Source organism: Lampris incognitus, chromosome 19, assembly GCF_029633865.1.
Source record: "Lampris incognitus isolate fLamInc1 chromosome 19, fLamInc1.hap2, whole genome shotgun sequence".
Taxonomy (NCBI): domain Eukaryota; kingdom Metazoa; phylum Chordata; class Actinopteri; order Lampriformes; family Lampridae; genus Lampris; species Lampris incognitus.
This window is the reverse complement of record NC_079229.1, coordinates 35,113,710-35,122,986: the sequence shown is the minus strand read 5'-3', so window position 1 is coordinate 35,122,986 and position 9,277 is coordinate 35,113,710.

Genomic DNA, 9,277 nt, shown 5'->3' with positions numbered 1-9,277 from the left:
GTAAGTACAGGAATACTCTAGGTAAACATGTGCTTACTGGTGCAGTTTCCCCAGAGTCCACAAAAAACAACTGTTTTATTTCCCTCCCCATTTGCACCTGGCCAATTACCCCACCTCCTGAGCCATCCCGGTCACTGCTCTCCCTCGCCTCTCTGGGGGAGGGCTGCAGACTACCACACGCCTCCCCCAATACATGTGGAGTTGCCAGCCGCTTCTTTTCACCTGACAGTGAGGAGTTTCACCAGGGGGACATAGCGCGTGGGAGGATCACGCTATTCCCCCTCAGTTCCTCCTCTCCCCCCTAGTGCCGCGACCAGGACACATACCCACATCCAGCTGCCCACCTGCAGACATAGCCAATTGTGTCTGTATGGACGCCTGACCAAACCAGAGGTAACACAGGGACTCGAACCAGTGAGCCCCGTATTGGTAGGCAACGGAATAGACTGCTATGCTACCTGAACACCCCGGCCAAGTTTATTCTGTGGCAACAGGAGCCAAGAGAGTCAGCAGATTGTTTTAATACTGCGCTGCATTGCTTGGACAAGCATTGCAGCGCAGTAATAAACAGACTTGTCGTTGAGCTGAGAGACACAACTATCAGAACAATTACAAATGGACCCTGAACTTACACTTGAAAAAGCTGTCACCAGAGTGAGCAGGTGAAAAAACGACAAGAAATGCTCCAGAGAAACTTTAAAGGGCCATTACAAACACACAGCTTGACAGTATGCAAGCCCAGCAGCGGGGCAGAGCTAAATACACACAAGTTATGCCACAGTCACCCCAGCCAGTTAAGAGAATAGCCCAGAAAAAGACTTTCAAGTGGAACACAATGTAAAAGGTGTGGTGACATGAACGGCCACAGCCTGCAGCAATGTTCTACTAGAGAAGCACTGTGTAAGCGCTATAGAAAACAGGGACATAATGTTCCTGTTTTCTATAGCGTTTTCTACTTGCTGCACACGCTAGAGTGTGCAGAGCCAAAATGGTCACTGAGGTGCACACACATACACTGACTAATGATGTGGATCATAAGGTTGCATTCCTTGGCCCATTGACTGTCAATTCAGATGAAGGTCTATGGCTGACAGAAGTAGAAATGGACCACTGCAACATTGTGTGGAAGACAGACAGGTGCGGTAGTAACGGCAGCGCTAGAGACTATGTGTAGTCAGGACCAGCTCAGTAGACTGGGGAGATCAACAAATCCCTTAAAGGGGCCAACGAATGTGAAGGGGAACTTCACAGCCACACTTGAGGATGTTTACATCATGGAGGATATGGCCATACATTGCTAGGCTGGTTGGCTGCCAGAGCACTGCAGTTGGTGGCCAGGCTGGATGCCGTCGGCCTAGACTCCAAAGAGGCTGTAAACCAAGAATTCTCAAGGCTCTTCAGTTGTCTGGGGAAGATGCAGGGAGAGTACTGAAGCCAGGGGTTAAGCCTTTTTCTATTATCACTCCTAGGTGCAGCTCCCTCCTCCTCTCATATGGAGATTTCATATGATGATATGATCTCCATACCAAGCCGACTGGCTTCCCCAGTAAATTTTGCCTGCACCACCACTAGTTGGAGTAGATCTGTTCCAGACAACAAGCAACGCTACCTAGTCATGGTTGACCACTTTCCCAGATACTTTCCAGATACGTAGAAGTTGCAAAACTTACATCCACAACATCAGAAGCAGTGATCCTGCACTTCAAGTCAATATTTGCTCACCATGAAATTCCAGATGAGGTACGCTTGGTCAGTGACCCCCAGTCTGCATCAGTGTTTCCACAGGTTTGCGCAGGACTGGTGCTTCAGCCATGTCACAATGTCATTTAGCGAATGAAAGGGGAGCGGTGGCGGCTATAATTTTTTAGCACAAACCCTGTGCTCGTTATCCCAGAGATGATCCAAAGGACGTGTTATTATAAGCAGTTCTCGATAATCAATAAAGATTGCCTTTGCAGGTGGAGAACCGAACTCCACTTGCAAATTAACTCTTTCTAGGTCTAGGAGACAATGGCATAGCCAAGCCTGCTGACAGCACAGGATCAACAAAAAGTCTCCAAAACACATATTTCTAGAAAAGTGCTATATAAAGTTATTATTATTATTATTGTGTGTGTCCTTGAAGCCTAATAAACATGTTCCATACATCGCCTACCACATCAGTCATTTGCAAAGCCACATTTTCTAATGTTTTGAAAGTGGCGTTATTCACGAATGTCGGTGTTTTTCTTCTGTTCTTGATATTGTCGGATCATCACGGTACATTGGCACGCCACTGCCACCAACTGTCGAGTTGTGTGACCAAGCGAAATGAATGTAAAGCCTCATTCACCTTTCCTGCGGTCGACATCATCAAGCCTTTGAGGAAAACACTTTTTCTTGGTCGTCTATTTGTCATGTGGCCAACAACAAGATGGTGTCAGCCGAGGTAATATCATTAAAAGTTAGTGATCATGTAGTAGGCTAACACCAGCTGCTGTATGTAAATTAGCCTATTTTGTGTCACTGCTAATCATTTTCATGACCAAAACATGTATTAAACTTCAGAATCGAGACAGAGCTCAAAGGATAAAATTTGCAACGTTTGCTATTACCTAGTAAATTTGTCACGACTAATCTTCATGAAGCATTGTACATTCAGCAGCGAGCACATCACCTGACAATGCCTGAGCAAGGAGGCCACTGGAAGCGCGTGCGCCCAGAGGCGTGAGGGGGCTGATATGCTGAAGTGTGGGGAGGCACTTCCTAAAGGAGGGGGGTAGTGTAACGACCACGGATGACTAGACTCGCTAGCCCTTGGCTAACGGGTCAGACCCTTTAGTCGACTGGTTAACGTAGTCGCCCATGATGCAGGAGATCCGGGTCACGGCACCAAATGGAACCCCCTTGTTCTGGCTATAACTTGTAAAAACCACATCAGTGTTCTGAATTCAGGGTAGGTGCTGCAGGCCCATTTATTTCTGGCACAACTCAATTTTGGCAAAAAACCAAAAAAAACATATAGATGTTGTGGTCTGTTATTGTCAGCTCAACTCCAACCCAACTCTGTCGTCATCATGTGAAGAAGGGACAGAGATGCCAACACGTAATGCACTTAACCACAACCGTCACCACTAGGAGGTGCTAAGTGAAAGATGCCAGGTTTGAATATAGGGAACACAAGAGAAACTCAATATATCCATCCATCCATTATCCGAACCACTTATCCTGCTCTCAGGGTCTCGTGGGGATGCTGGAGCCTATCCCAGCAGTCATTGGGCAGCAGGCGGGGAGACACCCTGGACAGGCCGCCAGGCCATCACACAGGGCCCACACACATACACATACACACACACACATTCATACCTAGGGACAATTTAGTACGGCCGATTCACCTGACCTACATGTCTTTGGACTGTGGGAGGAAACCGGAGAACCAGGAGGAAACCCACACAGACACGTGGCGAACATGCAAACTCCACACAGAGGACGATCCGGGACGACCCCCAAGGTTGGACTACCCAAGGCTCGAACTCAATATATAAAGAACAATAATTTAATACATTTTGCCAAATGTCAACAAGTTTAATTCTTATTATCGCAGTTACACTTGCATATTCTTGGTTTGTAAACAGGCTGGGTCTTCCTTTAGCTACCAACATCCCATGGTCGTCGTCATGACGTCAGGGTTAGGGGCGGTGCTGCTGGTCGAGACATGTGAGGAGGAGCTGCTGTAAGCTGGGAGGGCTACCACAATAACACCGGGGTGGGGTCCGAAAGAATCCGGGAGGAGAGAGAGCAGGTCCAGCGGTTATGTGACGATGATGCGCAACAACATACAGCATTTACCAATCCTTTGCCCTTGTATAACGAATGGAAAATTAAAATACAAGCTGCTCATCATTATGGCCCAAATACCACAAAACAAATATGGGCTACCTTTGGCAAATATGTGGCACATGCGACATTGCTATGAATTGTTTCTGGCCCAGATCTGGTAAACAGGAGTGGACTGCCCAAGTGCAATCATTCCACATGGTATGTGGGCTGGATGAAAGTGTCGGGTGTGGGACGGGTCTGGGCCACAGCAATTTCGCTATCTGAGGCATTACCTCCGGCTTGGTCGGGCGTCCCTACAGGCACAATTGGCCGTGTCTGCAGGTGGGAGGCCGGATGTGGGTATGTGTCCTGGTCGCTGCACTAGCACCTCCTCTGGTCGGTCCGGGCGCCTGTTCGGGGGAACTGGGGGAATAGCATGATCCTCCCACATGCTACGCCCCCTGGCAAAACTCCTCACTGTCAGGTGAAAAGAAGCAGCTGGTGACTCCACATGTATGGCAGGAGGCATGTGGTAGTCTGCAGCCCTCCTCGGATTGGCAGAGGGGGCAGAGCAGACTTCAGGACAGTTCAGAAGAGTTGGGTAATTGGGAGAAAAAAAAAAGGGGGGGGTTTGTTTCTATAGTAAAAACTTAGTTTTATTCTAAGTCTCTACCAAATTTTCATTAAGAACTTTTAGGCTTAAATCACTTAGGGAATCTTGGACGTATTGATCTCCTCAGTGGGTGTTTGTACTCTTTTCATAAATTCAACTCTTGCACTCAACAGGTTTTGAGAACTTATATCATGAGTCCACACTGTCCGAGTCTGAGTCATTACACTGTGAAGTCTGAGACGAGACCAAGACTTTCAAACTGTGGACTCCAAACCGTGTCTAGACTCGAGTATTACGACCTAACTGGTAACCTTGTAAATACCCTCCCACCAAAGAGGATGGATGGAGGGAGCGAACTGTGGGGTCGCCTAGCTCATATGTCACAGTCGCCTCCCATGATCACAACTTGGATAGTTCATAGCAGCCCTCTGTGTGTCCTCTCAAGGTTAGCAGGTCGCTTATCGACTTTTTTATCAGTCTGCATCACCCTCAAACCACCGAGGATCAGAGCCCATTGTAGTGTGGGGGCTTTTTTTTCTTTCCTCGTCCTCGTCAGTGGCTCTCCACTTAGCAGCCCACGATTGTGAAGTGTCAAGATGGGGAATTAGATGGAGAGGGGCCCGAGGCTGTCGTTAAATGAAATCGACACACTGCGGGGCGAGGGGGTGTGATGACTGCCGACAAGATGTCTCCTTCCACCCTCCTCACACCGATGTGAGGCTGTGGTGGTGTGCAGGCCCAGTGTGTGTGTGTGTGTGTGTGTGTGTGCATGCTTTGAGCTGCAGGAGTTTGATGTTAAAATGGGACACATCGTTTTGAAGCCGGTGAAAATCTGTAGGTGTGTGCAATGTGTGCTTGCATGCAAAAGTCTCATGTGGATGAAAACCCCCACAGGTGTTTTTCATTTGCTTCATTTTGCTGAGGGCTATTGAAGGGTTTGGGAGATATAGAGCTGAATACAAATAAGACTGGTGGGTTGGCATTCCTGATATGCATCAATCCTTTTTTAAGTGTCCTCCACATACAGAATAATTTGATGTATATTCATCAGTTGCATGCTGCAACACGTACATGTACTCATTCTACTCTAGCTAAGTACTGTGGCACTGTAATGTATTGCAAATCTACATACTGTAACTTGCATATTAGACAGTATCTGTTAGGCCAACATGTCATTTGACCATTAGATGCCGTTGGAGTGATATCTGTCCAGTAGGGGGCGATAGAGACCCAGTTGAGGTGCAGCTCGGCTCTGCTGTCAGGCAAACTGCAGAAAGCAAAAGGCATTTGTGTCACTTTTTTTAACAGCTTCCTTTCATGGTTTTCTGTTTAATCAACAGTCATTCAGTTCTGGCCAGAAGTAAGCTCTCATCTGAGACCCACCATTCAGCCGGCCCCCACAATGCCGGGGGTTCGAAAGCCATTTGTACCACAAGTTTACCGCTAACACAAATCCCATCCGCTTGATGGGCGGCAGTGCAAACAGCTTGCCCACAGAGCGGAGGTCACGCCTTTATTACACAAGTCAGCAAGGTATCCAAGTAAGGGTCGACTGCTGGCTGCGGTCTGGTGTGTGTGTGTGTGTGTGTGCAGGTGCATTTCTACTATATAGCCAGTAACCCCTATAGCCAGTAACTCCTATAGCCAGTAACCCCTATAGCCAGTAACCCCCTTTAGAGAAGTGCAGAGAACATAACGTCACAGTATTACACAATGTCAACAGGAAATCGAATGACTGCACACAAATCAATTCAGCCATTAAATCACAACACTTGGAAAGAAGTGGACAAAGCCAAAAAACTAGATTTAAATAAAGTGTTACCGCATAATCTCCTGTTCATCATATTTGTGTATTTTTGTGCGCCTGGGTTCGAATCCCCGTGTTAACTCCAGCTTGGTCGGGCGCCCCTACAGACAAAATTGGCCGTGTCTTCGGGTGGGAGGCCGGATGTGGGTATGTGCCCTGGTCAGTCGGGGTGCCTGTTCAGGGGGGGGGGGACTTGGGGGGGGGGTAGCGTGATCCTCCAACATGCTACATCCCCCTGGTGAAACTCCTCACTGTCAGGTGAAAAGAAGCGGCTGGTGACTCCACATGTATGGGAGGAGGCATGTGGTAGTCTGCAGCCCTCCACTGATCGGCAGAGGGGGTGGAGCAGAGACCGGGATGGCTCAGAACAGTGGGGTAATTAGCCGGATACAATTGGGGAGAAAAAGGGGGAAAAATATTTGTGTATTTTTGCACGTGTTAGTACTATTTTGCGAGGGGCTGACCGAGTCTTCTGACATGAGGTTTGACAGCAGGTGACAGATAAATATTGATCTCACACATGTCAAACGCTTAAGAAAGTCTACACTGATGACGTCTGTGAGGACTGAATGGGTATTTGGTATCGCATAGAGCTATCCAGAATGTATGTGTAACACAAATGTTTCAACGGCCAGGAGAAAAGTCTCGTGGGGCATATCAGTCTACTGTTTCTTCGACGGGTCTCTGCCTTCACTCATGTCTCTATTTATAGAAAACTAATGGATTACTGAAAAGGAATAAGGAGGACATAATGAAAGGAGCCTAATCAAACTCAGTTCTCGGGGAAAACTGCAGAGCAGGCAGCTCGCGCTCAGTGATACAATAACAGATTGATTGCTTTCTGCTGCAATGGAAACGAGTTCGTTATGTTGGCAATTTTGTGCTACTGCCCTCCGTCACAAATACTGCCATCCAACTCAATTTTTCATCCACTTGCATCCAGCTCAACTTTACTGCAGCCTTGGTTGGGGTAACAAGTCTTTACGTCCTTTACTAACATCAGTGGTGTGACAGGACAGCCCTACAGTGAGCCCATACAGTCAGTCGGCACCAAACACAGTGAAAACGTGTGATGGTGATTATATTTACTTTCAGCAGCACTTATCTGAATGCAGAGTTGAGGAAGTCATTGTCATTGTATCCGGTCAATTACCCCACCCTTCCGAGCCGTCCCGGTCGCTGCTCCACCCCCTCTGCCGACCCGGGGAGGGCTGCAGACTACCACATGCCTCCTCCCATACATGTGGAGTCACCAGCCGCTTCTTTTCACCTGGCCGGTGAGGAGTTTCACCAGGGGGACGTAGCACGTGGGAGGATCACGCTATTCTCCCCAATTGCCCCTCCCCAACTCCGAACAGGCACCCCCGGCCGACCAGAGGAGGCGCTAGTGCAGCGACTAGGACACATGCCCACATCCAACTTCCCACCTGCAGACACGGCCAATTGTGTCTGTAGCGACGCCCAACCAAGCCGGAGATAACATGGGGATTTGAACTGGTGAGCCCCGTGTTGGCAGGCAGAGGAATAAACCGCTATGCTACCCGGACGCCCCGCTGTTGCTCTTTTATAATGCCCAAATTTGAAAGCTACTGGACAAGATCTGACTATAAAATCAGAATTGATAAAAGTTACACACCTTTTTAGACACAGAGGTCGGCTCCCTATGTGAATTTGCCAAAAGTAAATATGTGTTGATGACATTGATAGAAAAAAAATAATTAATATTAATAACACTGAACTGTGCAGTCACACAAGAGAATAATAAGATATTTCCATAAAGAAGGATGCCAATTTCTTCTGCCCTGTTGCTAATGAGCAGGTGTGGAGCCGAATGCTCATTGCAGAGGGACCAATACCCACTGTAGTGGTCCTATAAAAGACCACTACAATGGTTAGTGGTCGTTTACACAGCCTACAGTGCATCCGGAAAGTATTCACACCCCTTCACTTTCCCCACATTTTGTTATGTTACAGCCTTATTCCAAAATGGATTAAATTCCTTTTTTTCTCATCAATCTACACACAATACCCCATAATGACAAAGAGAAAAAGGTTTTGTAGACATTTTTGCAAATTTATTAAAAATAAAAAACTGAAATATTGCATGTACATAAGTATTCACACCCTTTGCTATGACACTCAAAATTGAGCTCAGGTTCATCCTGTTTCCACTGAACCTCCTTGAGATGTTTCTACATCTTGATTGGAGTCCACCTGTAGTAAATTCAATTGATTGGACATGATTTGGAAAGGCACACACCTGTCTATATAAGGTCCCACTGTTGACTGCATGTCAGAGCAGAAACCAAGGCATGAAGTCAAAGGAATTGTCTGTGGACCTCCGAGACAGGATTGTATCGAGGCACAGATCTGGGGAAGAGTACAAAAAAATGTCTACAGCTTTGAAGGTCCCGAAGAGCACAGTGGTCTCCATCATTCGTAAATGGAAGAAGTTTGGATCCACCATTTCAGCCCCGTGGACAGTGCCATGGCTTTATCATTAAACAGGGACTTGCTGATGTTTAAGCAGCACGACAGCCGATAATTCAGCAGCTATTTCAGCACCATGGACAGTGCCATGGATTTTACCAAACCTCGGTCAGATAAAGGATATACAAACTAAGGCAGAATAAACTCACGGGGCAGTTAGCCAAGGATAGAAGGAACAGCTCCTTCCTATCTCCAGGCCATGGTCAAGCCCTACACCCCTGCCCAACCACTTCGCTCTGCTGCCTCGGGACGCCTGGTTGCCGCGTCGCTCAGTCACGGCTCGGTTCTGTCCTGGCCCCACAGTGGTGGAATGAACTCCCCACTGATGTCAGGACAGCGGAGTCGCTGCTCATCTTTCGGCGCAGGTTGAAAACTCACCTCTTCAAGAACTACTACCCTGTTACTTGTTCTTAGCACTTATTGTATTCACTCATTTAAAAAAAAAATCTCTTTCTTGCGCTTTTACTTTAGCACTGGTTTTGCTCTTAGATGCTTGTTTAGATGCACTTATGACCTCTGATGACTAGTAGTTCTCCTGATTTCCTACGTTAAATGATGCACTTATTGTA